This window comes from Dermochelys coriacea, chromosome 10 (assembly GCF_009764565.3).
Source record: "Dermochelys coriacea isolate rDerCor1 chromosome 10, rDerCor1.pri.v4, whole genome shotgun sequence".
Taxonomy (NCBI): domain Eukaryota; kingdom Metazoa; phylum Chordata; order Testudines; family Dermochelyidae; genus Dermochelys; species Dermochelys coriacea.
The window spans coordinates 36,219,497-36,238,578 of NC_050077.1; the positions used below are offsets into that span (position 1 = coordinate 36,219,497).

Consider the following 19,082-nt stretch of genomic DNA (forward strand, 5'->3'; position numbering starts at 1 on the left):
GCATAATCCTGCCCCACTCCGGGTCTGCAGGGGGAGATCTCCAGCCCTTACTTGAAATGACAGCCCCAGAAGGGAAAAGGGGGTCATGCCCCACAAGGAACAGAGAGGGGGGCAATGCCACCGGCAGGCTCCCGCACCCCTGTGCTGCTGGGGGTTGGCAACACGAGTAACACGGGGAGGCACCAGGGGGACAGGCAAATAAAAGGGGGGCTCAGAGGGGGACCAGGTTAAAGAGGGGCTCTGATGGTGCCGCCGATGAGAGGGAGTCCAGACAGCCCGGAGACACTGAGGGGGAGGGCGGGGACGGGCGGGGGAGGGGCTTCCGAGAAGAAAAAAAAAAAAGCTTTCTGCGCCGCCCGGGAATCGAACCCGGGTCGCAAGAATGGGAATCTTGCATGATACCACTACACCAGCGGCGCGACTTGCAGAGGCCGTCCCCGGCCGATCCTATCATACTACGCCGTGCAGCTCCGTCTATGGGCTAACCACAGTATTGTTTTGTAGGGCTCTCGGGGATTAACAGCGGGATGGCCACGGCCCTTGCTGCTGTAGGACAATACAGACGCAAGAGGGCTCCCTGTTACACCCCGGCGCTGAGGTGGCTTGCACAGGTATTTACCCGCTTGCAGCCGCTGCTCGCCTGCCCTTGTGCAGTTCTGCCACTAGCCGCATTTTGCAGCTCTTTAGATTTGAATCTCGCGGCGGTCTTTAAGCCACCACACTAGCTCTAGAGTCACTGCCTCCCCCCAGTTCAAATGCCTTGCACAGGGGAAAAGCCCCATTTTAAACAAATATTTCATGTGCTTAAATGCAAATACAATCAATAATAATTAGTGATTAATAGAAGAATAACATGATTGATAATATATCTTACATTTCTACAGTGCCATTCATCCTGCAGGATCCCAAAGTGCTTTATAGACTATGCTATGCAGAAAGTCTGCCCATAAAATGCAGCCATCTCTGGAGTGGAGGGCAGTAACCATCCAGTGCTGCAGGAGAAGGAATTCTAGATGACTAGCAGAGCATTTACCAAAAGTTTCACCAAACTTTTAATGTTCAGGGGGAAAAAATGCAATGTCACTTAGAATGAACAATTTAAGGTGGAACTGAAGGAACAATCAAGTCCTGTTATATAGTAAAGATAGCTGCAGACTTTGGGGGCAGCCACCCTTGGCGCTAAGCCTCATGGCAGGCCAGAGCTAACCCAGGTAGATTAACAGGGGTTGCAGGCTGTGAGCGTTGGATGCCAAAAGCCAGGAGAAGCAGTTTTGAGTGTGACTCTGAGAAGAAGCAGAGGGCTTCTTGGACACAGGGCTCGCTGGAGGGGCAGACCTGGAGATTTCTGGACAAAGAAACTGCCTGCTGCATTTTGTTTCTACTGCGTTCAGGGAAACAGGATGTTGTGGACATTCTTTGTAAATAAACAAGAGTCCATCAAAATTATACCTGCCTTGTGTCATCAATTTCTCACGCTAACTGTAATGGAAACAAGCCTGCAAGGCCCTCAATACTGGCTAACATTGTGGCCCAAAGGAACAACAATACCATGGCATCGATAATGTGCAGACAAACGGGTAGATTAGACAGAGGGGATGAGAGAGGATGCAAACCTCTCCTTAGCTCAGTTTCTCCTTTGCTTTTGTAGTGCTGTAGCAGGCACTTGGGCAGAGCAGAGTGCATTCTGGGAGAAGTGATTTTTTTTTTTACCCAGAATGCTCTCTGGTGGCATGCATGAGGGGTTGACCCTTGCAAGAGTGGCACTGGCAGGGCTACAGCTTTTGGGAGGGTGTCTCCGGATCTACAGAGATGGCTGGAAAACATGACATATGCTTTTTAACAGCCCAGCATAATAAACTGGAATAGTAAAGTGATCCCCATAATGGGCATCTGGCGTCACTGCAGACCATGTCCTGGGAGCAATGTGTGAAAGGTGTGCTGGCTGGAGTTTAGCTTGCATTATGGCCTGGCAATAGGGTCTAGCTAACCTAAGCAGGGAGAGCCCAATGTAAAACCCACTGGAGTCAATAGAAAGGCTGTCAAGGAGCAGATCTCTGTAGCAGGAGTTCTCAAACTGGGGGTTGGGACCCCTTTCTCATAGCAAGCCTCTAAGTGCAACCCTACCTTATAAATTAAAAACACTTTTTAATATATTTAACCCCATTATAAATGCTGGAAGCAAAGTGGGGTTTGGAGTGGAGTGGGGTTGTGAGCTGTCAGCCTCCACCCCAAACCCCGCTTTGCTCCCAGCATTTATAATGGGGTTAAATATATAAAAAAGTTTTTTTAATTTACAAGGTGGGGTTGCACTTAGAAGCTTGCTATGTGAAAGGAGTCACCAGTCACGAAGGTTTGAGAAACACCACTCTATAGCATCTGATATTCAGTACGGATTCCCCCCTGGAGGGTCTAGGTGTGTGGCCAAGTGGAAAAGGTTGGATTCTCTCTTCTAACACACCCGCTGTGTGGCCACCCTGACCTTTCAAACCTCTGCCTCTGCAGCATGCTGCATGTCTCCCATGAGCAGGATGTTTATCTGTCCTGACCTTGGAGTGAAATATAATGGCTTGCAGGGCCATTGATCCTGACAACAGCTTTGATGAGAATATTGTTGAACCAGGGTGTGTTGTTCCTAGGGAGAGCTGGGCTGCGGTTTGATTCCTAGCACAAATGGTTGCACTGTTTAAGAATTGTTCCTGCTCTAAAAGCAGCACCAGGTATTTAAAGATCCAGGCTGCTCCCAAGTGGCAGGGACCATTCTGTTGAAGTCTCACTCTCAGAGAGTGACACCTTACAACACCACTAGACTCTTTAACAGTGCATTATCGTCACATAGACGGTATGTGTCATAACTGTAGATAAAATCAGCCATCCTATGAACAGTATAATATAAAAAGAAAAGGAGTACTTGTGGCACCTTAGAGACTAACAAATTTATTTGAGCATAAGCTTTCGTGAGCTACAGCTCTCACGAAATCTTATGCTCAAATAAATTTGTTAGTCTCTAAGGTGCCACAAGTACTCCTTTTCTTTTTGTGAATACAGACTAACACGGCTGCTACTCTGAAACCTGTCAGTATAATATAACTTACCCAGTTGCTAATAGGAAAGGACCTTAGAGACTGCCACAAGTCCTCCTTTTCTTTTTGCAGATACAGACTAACACAGCTGCTACTCTGAAACCTCAGGTTTCAGAGTAGCAGCCGTGTTAGTCTGTATTCGCAAAAAGAAAAGGAGTACGTGTGGCACCTTAGAGACTAACAAATTTATTAGAGCATAAGCTTTCGTGAGCTACAGCTCACTTCATCGGATGCATTTGGTGGAAAAAGCAGAGGAGAGATTTATATACACACACACACACACAGAGAACATGAAACAATGGGTTTATCATACACACTGTAAGGAGAGTGATCACTTAAGATGAGCCATCACCAGCAGCAGGGGGGGGAAGGAGGAAAACCTTTCATGGTGACAAGCAGGTAGGCTAATTCCAGCAGTTAACAAGAATATCAGAGGAACAGTGGGGGGTGGGGTGGGAGGGAGAAATACCATGGGGAAATAGTTTTACTTTGTGTAATGACACATTCATTACACAAAGTAAAACTATTTCCCCATGGTATTTCTCCCTCCCACCCCACCCCCCACTGTTCCTCTGATATTCTTGTTAACTGCTGGAATTAGCCTACCTGCTTGTCACCATGAAAGGTTTTCCTCCTTCCCCCCCCTGCTGCTGGTGATGGCTCATCTTAAGTGATCACTCTCCTTACAGTGTGTATGATAAACCCATTGTTTCATGTTCTCTGTGTGTGTGTGTGTGTATATAAATCTCTCCTCTGCTTTTTCCACCAAATGCATCCGATGAAGTGAGCTGTAGCTCACGAAAGCTTATGCTCTAATAAATTTGTTAGTCTCTAAGGTGCCACACGTACTCCTTTTCTTTTTACTCTGAAACCTGTCACAGTTGCTAATGTATTCTCGGAAATGCCAGCATAGCACAAGTTTTGCCTTCCTCTTTCATTGATAATTCTAAGAGAAAATATTTCACATAAAAGTTTCTTTTCAATTTCCCCCCAAATTTCCAGTTTTTCCATATATGACCTCAGGGGGAAAAACATTTTTTTCCCAAGTTTTTTCTCACCCCGCCAACTTTCACAACTCTAGAGGGGACAGCTGAAATCCTAACTCCCACTGCAAGGAGAGGACTTTGCCCTGGTATCAATCACAGCACAAAGGGCAGAGGGGCGGTGAATCTGGCCCCTTGAAGCAGGGGAGAGTTTTGCTTCAGGGAGTGGCGGGTCAGCATTTCATGCTTCTTGGGGCGCAGAGAATTTTTTTAATGCTGGGACAAAATTGTTGGCCCTTCCCACCACTCTGCCAAGTGTATGTTTCAGGTGCCTCCTCCTATCTAGATCCCCCACTCTCCATAGAACTGATGCTCACTTTTGGTCTGGATCCTACAGCTGAGTGGCAAGTTTTCTCCCATCCTCCTCCTTTGAGGCAAAGCCTGATCCCACAAGTGGCTTGGGTGACCATCACCCTCCCTTAGGAGCTGAGGTTGTCACAGCTCCTGAAAGGCATAAAGCCAGATGGATCTTGTTCTCTCGTGGCACAGGGTGTTAAGATGCCACCAAGCTAACGGTGCTGCTATGCTCCTGTCCGTTGCAAACATCTGTGCCCCACTGCCATCTCCTTCCTACATGGGGATTGGGTTGCCACTTTTGGTTGGACATATTCCTGGAGGTTTCATCACATGGCATAACCTTTAATTAAAGATTAATGTTTAATTCCTGGGGACTCCAGGATGATCCTGGAGGGCTGGCAACCCTAGCTGGGGAGTTTAGCCCACATGCAGCATGAGGTGCCTGGCTTGGCTCAGATACAGCAGCTGGTGGTTTGTGCTCATCAACTGAGGCACAAGTAAATCAAACCAGCCCAAGCTCAGGGCCCAGGGCCAGCATTAAACTCGTTGGGGCTCAGGGCAGAAAAGCGAAGCCTGAGTCCCCCACCCAGGCCTGAAGCCCAAGCAACTTAGCTTTGTGGGGCCCCACTGTGGCATGGGGCCCTGGACAACTGCCCGGCTTGCTACTCCCTAACACTGATCCTGTCAGGGCCCAGGAGAATGGCTCAGCAGAGCTTGGAGCCAAAAAGCTGCCTGGCTTCCTGATGCTCCCACCACTACTAGCATAGGCGCTGACTCCATTGGTGCTCTGGGGCTGAAGCACCCATGGGGAAAAAAGCGCCAGCCCCCCATCAGCTGTCCCCCACCCCCCAGTGCCTCCCACCAGTGGGTCCCACAGATCAGTACCTCCCCCTTCCTCCCCGATCAGCTGTTTCACGGCATGCAGGAGGCTTGGGGGAGAGGAAAGGAACGAGGACACGGCACACTCGGGGTAGGGGGTGGAACGGGGTAGCATGGGAGTGGGGTCGGGTGGGGGTGGGAAGAGATGGGGTGGGGTTTTGGGGGAGGGGTGGAGTAGCAGCGAGGTCTGGGGCAGAGCCGGGGGTCGAGCACATTGGAAGCTCAACGCCTGTAATTACTAGGCCGCAGCCTGCTGCTCTCTCAGTCCATGATGGGGCGGTTTGGGTAGGGTTATCCTTCGTCCCGGTTTTCCCCAACATGGCCTGGTTTTGGGTCCTCCAATCTCCATCCGGGCAGATTTTTGAAATACAAACAAATGTCCATGATTTTTCCTTGCTCGTCCTTTTCCTTTGCCTTCAGAGCTGGGTGGCCAGAAAGTGGCAGCTGGTGGCTGGGTGCCCAGCTCTGAAGGCAGAGCTGCCACTCTGTAACAGGGCAGAAGTAAAGGTGGCATGGTTTGGTATTACCATAGAAACTTTACCCCCCACACCCTCTTCAGCTCCCCCTCCCCCCGGCAGTGTCCTCTATTTGGGAATTTGAAATATGGTAACTAAATTTGGGGGCCACAGTCGGCTTTGCACTGAATCTGCAGAGTCAACATTTCTCTGCTAACGTTTTGCTGATGTCTGCATCTAGGATCTCTGTGGGCAGATGCAGCCTAACACCTTGGAGGAAGGGGGTCATTGGATCAGACCCTCCTCCAGCCACTTTTTCTACCTATGCCATTGCTTCCAAACATGAAGGTTCCCACCAGCTGCACATCAGGCCAGGCAATTTGCACCTGTCTGAGCCAGCAGGAGATGGTGTGACATTGAATGGGTCTGGTTTCAAGGAGGGGGTGCGGATGTGTTACACAGTTAGGGGGTTCTGATCCTCTCATTGCCATTACACTGTGTCGGCAGTGTGTAACTCTCCCCATATGAACAGCCATGGTGTGAGCGTGCACATGCCTCCGGCCATGTCATCTCACATGCGGCCAAAGCTGTCATTGTGGATCGTACCAGTACTGTCAATTGTACCAGGAATTTGGAAAAGACACTTGTGTTGTGCAGTGATTCCAATCTCCTTCTCTGCTCCTTTCAGGCCACACCCTGCTCTGCCAACATTTCTGCAGCAACCCCAGTCTCTTGGGAAATTGCCTCTGTGCCTTCTTGCTCCCAGCCCATGAATGTGATCAAGTCACTCCCCTCCCTGAGGCTCCACCTGCTGTCCCCTCAAATGTAAACTATTTATCACCTCCTTCCAGGCTATCCATAGCTCTGCCCCTCCCATTATCCTCTCTGGTTGTCCCTCTCTCCATCCACATTGCTGATCTTGTATGCAGTGTAGTTGTAGCTGTGTTGGTCCCAGGATATTACAGAACTATTGCATATTATTATTGCCTATTATCTCTATTCCTGATCATGTCAGTCTCTCACACAACCATCATCTCCTTGCCTGGTCTCACCTTCCTGGGCTCACCTGCCAGGCCGCCACGCTGGCAATGTTTAAGCCAGACTCCCTTTTGCAGTGCTTGCTGCCTACCAGGAATCTCACTGATATGTATAAAAAAATTACCTCTTTGTTGTTTTGTTTTCCTGACCTCCATCTCCCTATTTGTCATTACGCTGAAGCAGTGATCACCCATTCCTGTCTGGAAAGCACCTGGCACTTTGTGGGAGCCACCACAACCAAAATGTAATCCTGTGGAGAAGGAGCATTTCACACCCACTGGTGTACGTCACTGCACGGGGGCACGCCAATGACAAATCATCTGGCTCAATGGGTGCAGGACTGGGCCTTTCCTACAGACACAGAGCCAGTATCCCTGGTATCGCTCCACTGAAGCCAGTGGAATTACACAGTGATGAACAGGCACTGCACAGTTAAGTGAAACCTCATTTGAACTGGTATAACTTTGTTCCGGACGCGAGACACCAGCCAGGTTTTTAGCTGCAATGGGTGCAGTATGGAAAGCTACAGCTCCTAAGCAAATAGACAGAACCCTCCTGACTCCCTTGAGGAGCCTTCCTCAGCAAACACGTGTCACCTCTGGCCCAGAGGCAGGGGAATCTCACTGTGGCGATGACAGCAGCTAGTGCACTTTGGAACATTTCGTGCAAATAATCATAATAATTTTTTTTAAATAGATTCTGTGCTGTGGATTTCCTTTTTTAATGCTTTTAGCAAAAAAAGGCAGAAAGTCCCCAGTGAGTAAGGGACAAACAGGAAGGCTTTAAAAGGATGAGAGCAGGCATACTTTATTGTTTATGATTTGCATTGGTCTGGGACCCCATTGTGCTAGGTGCTATGCACACCCAGGACACACAGAAAGCTGAGCCCCCGGATGAGCACAGACAAATGTGGGAGACACAAGGAAAGCAGGAGACAGCATGGTGGACTATGGCCTGAGCACACTAGCGGTCCAGCTGTTAAAAGTAACTGTTTAATGGTTAAGACGGAGGGCCTTGCACAGCTCCTCCCTGCAAGGAGCTCAGAACAGCTTACCAAAGAGGCATGCTTTTCTGGGGAAACTGAGGCACAGATGAATTAAGTGATTTGCTAAAGATCAGTTTGGGAGTCAGTGGCAGGAAGAGAACCCAGGAGTTCTGGATTTCAGTCTGCCGCTTTACCCCTCAGTTCCACCTTCCCCTATCTGTCATATCTGTCAAGCCCTGGCAACATGTGATGCCATTACTGACCCCTAGAGCTGAGCAGGGCTGGTAGGAACATTATACCTTGGTGGCATTGCTATCAGCAGCTGTGGCAAGGGAACCTACAATCCCTAACTCTATATGGGCCCCAAATCTGCTTGCACTGACTTCTCACAGCCAGGGCTCCCACTGGCTGGGTGCAGTACTGTGCCTGTGATGGGGTTCCCGGGGTGCAGACTGGGACTGTGGGACCGCTGTACTGTCTTGGGCTGTCTCTCACAATGCTTTGCTAGTGACAAGCAGCAAACCTCTCCAGGCCCTGTGATCACTTAGCACAACAGCATGTGGAGCCCCTCACCCAGCTAGATTGTGTGAATGCTCCCAGAGCCACTCATGAATCACACTGGGAAAGGCAGCAGCCAGATTCCCCAAGCTCCCAGAACTGTACCTCGGAATATGCTCTAGATGAGCAGTGCAAATGTATAAATTGGTTCATCACTTCACCAATGGAAAGTGGATATACCCCAACCTTTGCAAATCTGAGCAGATTTACCACATGCTTCATACAAACTCACTGGTAAAGGTAAACAGTTAAAAAAATGTATTGACTACAAAAGATAGATTTTAAGAGATTATAAGTCACAGGCAAAAAGTCAGGGTAGTTACCAAAAGAAAATAAAAAATAGGCACGCAGTTTAAACTCTCAACCCTATAAAACTGGGCAACATCTATTAAGCAGTTTTTCTCACCCCACTGGATATTTGCAGTCCTTAATATACAGGTTTTTCCCTTGAACCTGGGCCCATCTCCTCTGTTGGAGTTTTCAGTCTTCTTCTGAGTGTCTTTGTTGCTTGCAGCATAGATTGGGGAAGGAGAAAGGCAAAGCATGGGCCCCCTGTATTCTGTTTTATACCCTCAGTCCATGTGCTTGGAGAACACAAGTCCAGGCATGTCTGGGGGGGCATTGCTGAGTCCCTGGGAAGGTTGAGCAATTCCCCTGGAGTGGCATTATGCAGGTGAGTTATTGAATTGTAGCTCCCTTAATGGACAATGACTGGTGATGTCTGCTGTTCAGCACCCAGCTGGGTGTTGATTACCTCCCTTGTCATTGTTTCTGGAGAGCTAGTATCTGGGCGGCTCCGAAACCCACAGAATATTTTAATGAAACCATACAACCCTATTCTCATAACGTCATAGGCATTAATGATATACATATTTAGATAGAAAAATTACTGTCAGCAGATCATAACCTTCCCCTGATACCTCACATGGCCTGCTTTATATGCAATATCACAATTATATATAAATGAGGAATATGGGGGTTACAAGATGCTCCCCCAAGGTATAGTATGTCACAGTGCTCTTAGTGAGGAAAATCAGCAGAGATGTTTTTAACTCTGTGTCATGTTAGGGCCTGCCTCTGCGGGAGCAGAGTGCCTCCTGGGAAATGCCAAATGTGTTCAGCTTCCATTACAGTGCAGAGCGGGGCGTGGCCTGAAAGAGCAGAGATGTAGAATACACAGGATCATGGCCACAGACTCACTCTTTGGTGTTCCACTCTCACTTTGCCAGCTCTGTTATATCATCGATCCGGTCTGATGTCTCCTTGGTGCATTTCTGGTGGGGAAGGTTTGTAATCCCCAGCAGTCTCTGGCCTCTTCCTGGCCTTCTTCTTGGCGTCTGGCTCAAGAGAACACACTGAGCTCTCACTGAGCCATGTTCCTAAGATGATTGTATTTCATATGCCCTGGTGCCAACTTCTCATTCTTCTTTATTGATCCCTTTGCATTATGGACTAGCCTGGGACCTCCAAAGACAACCCTGGACAAAGCTCGCCCTCCCCCCCGCCCCACCGCCCCAATGGGGATTGAGTGCTGGGTGTGATGTGGTAAGCGGCTACTTTCTGTACTTTGCAACAGTTGGCAATGTACCATCTAAACACACACAGAGCAATGGGTACTGTCTATTTTAGTCATCAGTGTAGGGCTGTTTCTTACCCACTCTTGTGGTGTGTTGGAGAGGCACTGGGTGTCCGAGCATCAAATTAAACCAACAATTCCTAACAAGATGGATGAAAACTCACCACCTCCCTCCCCAAAAAACAAATGGAGTCAGCCTGCTTGCATCTTCTCCCTGCCGCGACAGCCTGATGGAGCAAGATTTGTAGGGAGTTTTGTCCAACTCCACCCTGCCTCCAGCCCCTACCCAGATACTCCAGTTTGTCCGTAGCTATGTACTTACCTGGCCTCTTTGCTGTAGGGTCTGGGCACCTCACACTCATTAGTGGATTTTAGCTGGGCAACACCTGTGAGGGTGATAGGGCAGTGAGCCACAGATAGACCAACACTCAGATCCTTAGAGTTTATTTAGGCATTTAACTCCCATTGATTTTAATGCCTAGATACCTTTGAGACTTTGGGCCTAGGAGACTTGCCCCAAGTCATCCAGTTTGTCTATGGGCATGTCCAGGGCCGGATTAACCTTTTATGGGCCCGGTGCCAAACATATTTGTGGGCCCCCATGGGGGAGTATGGCGTGGGGAGGTCAGTCCCCAGAGCACAGGGCCAGCCAGGGGCAAAGCATGGTGGGGCCAGCCCCGCTCCACCCAGCCCAGCGCAAGGGCACTGTATACAAACTGGCAATTGCCAGACACACACTGGCCCGCCCAGCCCTGTGCTGCCAGTGTGCCCCTTCCCCTCAGGGGTGGGCCCATATCATGCCACACAGCCCCTGACTTCCTATTCCCAGCGTCTCCTGGAACTGCTATGCCCAGCAGCCCCCACACAGACCCTCCACCACAAATGCACAGTGGCCTGCACACCACCACCCCAGCCCAGCACCCCCCCATACACAGCCACACCACTACTTCCCAATGCACTTCCCCACAGCCTATTGCCACAACTACACAGCACCCCACTCAGACCCCCCCACTGTCCAGCATCCCAACACACACACCTCCCCCACCGAACTCAAAGAGACCCTGCACTGGCCAGCAGCCCCCCCACACACCTCCAGAGACCCACTGCCTCACATCCTGCCCCCTGGCCACACTCACCAGCCCCAGACCCTGACAGCAGTGTGCGGAGGGTGTGAGCCCCAGATTCTGGCAGTAGTGTAGGGAGGGGTGAGGGAGGGGTCAGCCCCTGTCCTGGCAGCGGCATGCGGAGCTCGGGGGGGGGGGGTCAGACCCTGGCTGCAGTGTGGGGAGCTGTGGGGGAGGGGTCAGCCCTAGTGGCAGATTTAGAGTTAGTGAGGCCCTGTGCTCAGCTTCATTTTTGGGGCCCCTCTTTGGGGCCCCTCCTCAGGACCCAGCCAAGAAAAAGAACATTCTCTCTTATCTGCTCCCCACCCCTGTTTTTCATGCTTTTTTTCTTCCTCCTCCTCCTATAAGTCATAGCAAGTAAATGAAAATAAAGTGCGGTACCTTGATTGTTTTAGTAGGCTAATTTATTTTTCTACAGACCACTTGAAAATTGCTGGGGGTCTCAGCGGACCACTTAGTGATCTTTCCCAATATTGTGTCTACCATTAGCTAATGATTGTAAAGCGCTTTGGATAAGAAATATGTAAAAAAACATTGGGGTGCGGGGCCTGGCCAGGACTTCGGGTGAGGGAGGGGGCTCAGGGTTGGGGCAGGAGGTTGGGGCATGGAGTGCTTACCTGGGCAGCTCCCATTTGGTGTGAGGGGTGCAGGTGGGAATGTGGGGCGGGGAGTGCAGGTGGGGGGGGTGCAGGAGTCAGGGAGGGCAGGGGGCTGGGGGGCATGTGGGGGGGTGCAGGAGCCAGGGCTGGGGTGCAGGGTCTGGGAGGGAGTTAGGGTGCAGGAGCGGGCTGGGGGTTGGGGTGCAGGGTCTGGGCAGGAGGTAGGATGCAGGAGGGGGCTCAGGGCTCGGGCAGGTTCGGGTGTGGAGCGCTTACCTGAGGCAGTTCCTGTTTGGTGCGAGGGGTGCAGGTGGGAATATAGGGAGGGTGCAGGAGCTCCCGTTTGGTGCTCAAGGTGGGGGTGGGGATATGGGGGGTGCAGGAGTGAGGGTATGGGGCTGGGGGCGGGGTTGTGGGGGTGCTCCCAGCCCCCCGCCCCACCCTCTGACCTGAGAGCGGGCCAAGATGGGGACCCTTTGGAGCCTGGGCCCAGAGTCATTGTAAACCCAGTACTGGGTATGGCACAGCAGGGAGCTGAACCCAGCTCTCCCAGGTCAACGTCTTATGCAGTAGACAGGTTTCAGAGTAGCAGCCATGTTAGTCTGTATTCGCAAAAAGAAAAGGAGTACTTGTGGCACCTTAGAGACTAACAAATTTATTAGAGCATAAGCTTTCGTGAGCTACAGCTCACTTCATCGGATGCATTTGGTGGAAAAAACAGAGGGGAGATTGATATACACAATGTATATAGGTGTGTATATCAATCTCCCCTCTGTTTTTTCCACCAGATGCATCCGATGAAGTGAGCTGTAGCTCACGAAAGCTTATGCTCTAATAAATTTGTTAGTCTCTAAGGTGCCACAAGTACTCCTTTTCTTTATGCACTAGAACATCCTCCCTACCCGGTCTGGGAGCATTAGTAAGAGAAGCTCAGTTAGAAGGACACTGAATGTGTTTAATACAGAGACCTTGATCCTCCCCAGCAGTACACGCTATCTTACAGTGCCTCACTGCCCTTGCTGGCGTCAGACACCGCTCCCGAGTTCATCCCTCCACCCCTGAGCCTGTCGAGTGAATCCAAGTGTCTTTCACCCAGCTCTTGACCTTCCTGGCCATGAGCTGCACTGAGCATGTGAGCCCAAGGGGCAGGAGCGATGGGGCTGGAGGACTCCAGACGTTGCATGTCACCCCAGCTGTATGCTCCGTCAGGCCTAGGGGAAACCCCAGAAGCTCCTCATTCTGCGCTTCAGAACACACGATCTCTTATGAAATAAAGGCAGGAATACGCACATACTCATATGTTGCCAGTGATGCTGGGCTTTAGCTAGCTGAGAAAAGGCTTGGCTTCCCCTTTGTCCTACCCAGACTGATAGGGGCATATAGGGCACCTCCTTCTATATTACAACCTCCCATTCCATATTAGCAGTGGCTTAGGCAATGGGAGTTAGGCACTTAACACCTTTGAGGATCTGGGTCAGCAACTTGAGGTGAGAGCTGGTCCGAATCCTGATCTTTGGCAGCCCCCTCCCTTTATTCCAATCGGTCTCTGCTTCGCTGTGTACCCAGGCACCCTGCCCTACAGGGCAGCTCTGGGCTGCGCTGCCCTCCTTAATTGCAGCCAGAAAGGGTGGTGGCTGCAATGCTGCACATGCCAGTCACTCGCAGGCATCCCAGGGCACAGGGAAATGAACCTTCCCCTGGAGAGAGGTGTCAGTGCAGCAGTGCTCCCAGAGTCCCAGCCCTCACTGGCTAGAGAAGCAGGAATGCCCAAAGTCATCCTGGATGTCCTGTGAGGCAAAGGCAGGCCACACCTGATGAAAAGTCCAATGACTAAAGCATCTTCTTGTCAAATCTGAACTGGAAACAGCCTTTAAACCGGATCTGACCTGGGGCACAAGAAATGCTGGATGGCATGTGGGGGCCTTGTGTTCCCCTGGATAACCTTTTCCAGCAGTGGGTCCAGGGGAGACATCATCTAGTGGTTAGAACAAGAGCGTGGAAGTTTAGGACACCTGGTTCCCAGCTCTGCCACTGATTCATTGTGTGATCTTGAGCAACTCACTGTACCTCAGTTTCCCCATATCTAAAATAAGGATGATAATATTCAGCCCACCTTCAAGATTCTCAAATGAAAGGGAAGTGCAGAATATTATGGCTACTAACTTCTGCCCCCTCTCAGTAATTTGGGGCTTTGAAAGTTATTACTGATTCTGCAGGTTGTTACTCCAGCCCAGACTGAATTTCACTGGGGATTTTTAGTCTTCCTGGGAGCAGCAGGAAACGAGCCAGCAGCAGGATTCTGCTGCGTAAACACAGAATGGTAAAGTCCTTCTTTTGATTATTTAACCCAGATTGGAGCTGGAAGGAATCTGGTGTTTACCATGCACTTTTCCCTGGCTCCCAATCTGCCTCAGGCCAAATGCACCACACTGACCTTTGCAATGTATGACGAAGATCCTGGACCGGGGACCTTTTGTCAACAGCAGAGAGGGGCAGACACATGAAATAACATTTCCTTAATGCATACAGAGTGGCTTAGGACATCATATTCCAGAGCCAGCATTTTGGTGGTTAACAGAAGGAATTTTGACAGAGGGAATTGCTACTTAAGGGTAGACCAGTGGTCCATCCTGTTCAGTCTCTGAGAGTGGCCCACACCAGCTACTTCAGAGGAAGGTGAAAGAAACCCCATACTGGACAATTATGAAAGAAACTCCCATAGGAGAATTTTCTTTCTCAGCCCCATTAGTTAGAGGTTGTCTTGGGCCTGGTCTACACTTAAAATTTAGGTTGCCATAGCTACATCACTCAGGAGTGTAAAAAATTCACACACACCCCTCGAGCCACCTAGCCCGGCTGACCTAATACGCAGAGCCAACACAGGTAGGTTGACGGAAGAATGCTTCCGCTGAACTAGTGACCAGTGCTGGGAGAGGTGGGATTCCTACAGTGATGGGAAAATCCCTTCCATCACGGTGGGCTGCATCTATACTAGAGGATTACGCTAGCATAGCTACGGTGCCACAGTGCCTGTAGTGCAGACATGGCCACGGTATCTGAAGCATGAGAGCTACCATTGCTTGTCAATGTTGTATCTTATCTAATGTGATGGTGGGTGTTCTAGTGTGAACCCACTAAACCCTTGGCCTCAAAAATGCATTGTGGCAGTGAGTTCCATAGGTTAATTATGCATTGTATGCAAAACTATTTCCTTTTATGTTTCAAATGAGTCATTTTCTAATCTCACTGGTTTGTGCACAAGGGAACCTAATCTGTTTTCACCCATGTATTCCTGTGCCATGGTATAGAGTGAACAGAGACAGCCTTCCTGGTGGAACAAAGCCTGTGTCACTTCCATGTGGATACTGTATAAGAGGCCTATGGGTTATGCCTCAGATTGACCCAAGACCACATAATGGCTCGGCTATAACCTGATCTGAACATGGCCCCTTTCAAGTGTTACACAGAGAGACTATCATCTTTGTACACAAATGAGACATGGCCCTCTCCACATGGCAACCTTTCAGCCATTTGGAGCCAGTCAATCCCCTGGTTTTTCCAGTGGGTGTCTCTGAGTGTTAGGGGAAGTTAAAATAGTGGCTTTCTCCCAGGCATGGGCGGCGGGGAGAGTTTGCAGTAGATGTATCCCCGGGGAGTGAAGCTCATCTCCCTCCCAAAATATATTTTTGTTCAGAATCTTGTGCTCCCTTCCATAACCCTGCATGGAAGCACCATACACCCCCACATCCCTCCTGAGCACTGGCTCCACAGGAGACTCCACTGGATGAGCAGCAGCTGTCAGACTGAAAGGGCTGTCTTAACTTGGACTGTTCCCCCTTCTGTGCTATGGGTCCTCACCTTAGGGCTCTGGAGACAGGTGTGATACGGATCCCATGGGATCCAGGGGGCACAGCATCTCCTACAGATCCCCCAAGATCCATTCAGGTCTGATGGGACCCAGGGGTTAAAGGAGTGAAACACACACACCCATGGTCTTCTTCCATTATCTGTGCCACAGAAAAGAATATGCCAGGGACTCCACAGTATTTCCTCTACCTTATGGGTGAATGGAGCCTTACTTCTTTTATTTTCTCCAGTCAACCAATTAATTTGCCTGAAATCATCAGTGTATGCAGTCTCTCACGGCCAACTTACTAGCCCTGCTCCTTGGATGCTAGTCACTCAAGTGCACCTGAAGGGTAGGGGCTAAAGCATTTGACTGCCTCAATCTCCCCTGTATTTTTAGAGACCTCCATGACAGCCCTCAGCTGTTAAAAGCCAGTCAGGACCCAGTCCTGCAGCCTGTGCTCATGCCAGTACAGTGGCCCTATTGAAGCTCATGAGAGAAAGGTTTGCAGTTTTGGGACCTAAATTGCTCATTACAGCCACTTCTTAGTTCTTCAATCAGCACGTCAGAAGCTCTTCTGTTTATTTCAATTCTGAAGACAAAGCATCTGTATTCAGTTTTTCTCCCTACTTTGATCACATTCTGCCCTCAGATCTGCTAATTCAATCAGGAAATCTGAAGCTGTTCTCAGCAAAATAGCTGTAAGGATTTTACAATACACAAATGTTGGGAGTTGGTTTAAAATCTGAGGGCATGGCTACACTTGCAGATGTAGAGTGCTTTGAGTTAAACCAGCCTTTGCAGAGCGCAGTAGGGAAAGCGCTGCAGTCTGTTCACACTGACAGCTTCAAGCGCACTGTCATGGCCACATTTGCAGCACTTGCAGCAGCATTGGGAGCGGTGCATTATGGGCAGCTATCCCAGCATGCAAGTGGCTGCAACGTGCTTTTCAAATGGTGAGGGGTAGAGTGGAGTGTGACAGGGAGCGTGTTGTGTGTATGTGGGGGGAGAGAGCATGTCAGCCAAAGTATTTATTACTGAGAGCTGAAATTTTAGGTCAATGCAGAAAAACTACAAAAAAGGAATGAACAAATATGTAAATAAAACCACTGGGGACTAGATTTTTTTTGTTAATGTTGCTTTGGGAAAGCAAGCCACCCATTATCATTATTAAAAAAGCTAATGCGGTTTTGGGATGCATCAGGAGAGGCATTTCCAGTAGGGATAAGGAGGTTTTAGTACCGTTATACAAGGCACTGGTGAGACCTCACCTAGAATACTGTGTGCAGTTCTGGTCTCCCATGTTTAAAAAGGATGAATTCAAACTAGAGCAGGTACAGAGAAGGGCTACTAGGATGATCCGAGGAATGGAAAACTTGTCTTATGAAAGGAGACTTAAGGAGCTTGGCTTGTTTAGCCTAACTAAAAGAAGGTTGAGGGGAGATATGATTGCTCTCTATAAATATATCAGAGGGATAAATACAGGAGAGGGAGAGGAATTATTTCAGCTCAGCACCAATGTGGACACAAGAACAAATGGGTATAAACTGGCCACCAGGAAGTTTAGACTTGAAATCAGACGAAGGTTTTTAACCATCAGAGGAGTGAAGTTTTGGAATAGCCTTCCAAGGGAAGCAGTGGGGGCAAAAGATCTATCTGGTTTTAAGATTCTACTCGATAAGTTTATGGAGGAGATGGTATGATGGGATAATGGGATTTTGGTAAGTAATTGATCTTTAAATATTCAGGGTAAATAGGCCAAATCCCCTGAGATGGGATATTAGATGGATGGGATCTGAGTTACTACAGAAAATTCTTTCCTGGGTATCTGGCTGGTGAATCTTGCCCATATGCTCAGAGTTTAGCTGATTGCCATATTTGGGGTCGGGAAGGAATTTTCCTCCAGGGCAGATTGGAGAGGCCCTGGAGGTTTTTCGCCTTCCTCTGTAGCATGGGGCATGGTTGACTTGAGGGAGGCTTCTCTGCTCCTTGAAGTCTTTGAACCATGATTTAAGGACTTCAATAGCTCAGACATGGGTGAGGTTTTTCATAGGAGTGGGTGGGTGAGATTCTGTGGCCTGCGCTGTGCAGGAGGTCGGACTAGATGATCAGAATGGTCCCTTCTGACCTTAGTATCTATGAATCTATGAATCTATTAATAATGACACTTTGCCCTTCTGATCTCCAAGCACTCAGCAAACACGACCAAATTAAGCTTCCAAACGCCCCTGGGAGCTGGGAATTCTTACACTCCTGATGCAATGGAGAAACTGAGGCACCATGGGCTGAAATTACTTGCCCACAGTTTTAGTGTAGGATTAGGAACCAGGTGTCCTGTGTCCAGATTCCTGACTAGGCCACACTGCCCCCACAGTTCATGACTGATGAAAACGGCACTTCCCCTATTTATATTCTGACAGTCTCACAAACAATCTGGCTTACACAATAGAGAAATTCTCCCATTCCATAGACACTCGGGTGAGGTGTCCTGTATGTAACCTTCACCGCTGAGCACCTAATTCTCACCCAGCTCTGCCTTTTCTCCATTCCAGGAGAGACTTATTAAGCCACTAGGAACCAGCTTTTGGCTGCTGTTTAAAACCATTGCAAGCTCAGTGGCTACTTTGCTAACATGTTGTTAGCATGGGACCAGACTTACTGCTCTATTAGACACAGGGGTTAGGATGCCAATAGAACTGCAAGGAAATTAGAGAAAGAGGCTTTAGGTCATCACAATGGGTCTGATTCACACCCTCCAAAGTAAGTTACTGCTGCTGCACCTGTGTCTTCCCATTCCCCCATGGAGAGATAAGGCACCTGGGGTTTTCAGAAGGCTGGGTGACTTTGGTGGGCTAAATTCTGCTCTCTCTTACACTGGGTGCAATCCCAGGAGTGGTGCAATACCCTGGGCAGAACCAGGGAAAGACTCCGGTTGGCAGCTATCCTGAATTTAATCCTTGCTCTGGGGGGTCATCTGGATTGCTGTTGGGGAAACCCTGTGTCCTCCACACCCAGGGTTCAATCAATCCTCCACTGACATCGGTGGGAGTTGGACTGGCCAGGCCTCGGGTGCAGCCCATGCACATCCCATTTCAAAAGCAGCTGCTGGTTTTGGGGTCGGGGCAGGCACAAGGCTGATCGTAGCCCCAAAATAGCCTTTGCAGCTTGCAACACAACATCACAATCATGCTGTGTCAGATGACACTCTGCAGAAACAACATCATCACAGTGTGCATTTTGCGACACAATGGCTGTTTCTGCCTCTGAAAAGGGATAGGTTTATATGTACCTCCAGGTGTTTTTATTAGTTTATGTCCATGCCGGAGGGCACAGTGCAGTAAATAAAGATGAAGACGCACACATTTGTCTGTCCTGGGGCTACCTTTCAGACCTGGGGCTGCGAAATCCCCAACGTCCTGCCTTTGGTGGTGGCTTTTAAGATTATTTGCCTGGACTATTTTTAAGGGCTGTATATTAATATCAGGCACTGCTTGGCTGGCAACAACTGTTCAGCAGCCGCCAAAGAGGCTTAGCTACAAAACAGAAAACAAAATACGGTTAAACAACACCCAGCAAGATTTCATTCACCCAGCAAATGCAG

General features: G+C 49.3%; 1 non-coding gene across 1 annotated transcript; it reads right to left on the reverse strand.

Moving 5' to 3' along the window:
- Window positions 1–348: 348 nt before the first annotated feature.
- Window positions 349–419, reverse strand: TRNAG-CCC. The gene has a single exon. It is a non-coding gene; the product is annotated as a tRNA-Gly (tRNA).
- Window positions 420–19,082: the final 18,663 nt, after the last annotated feature.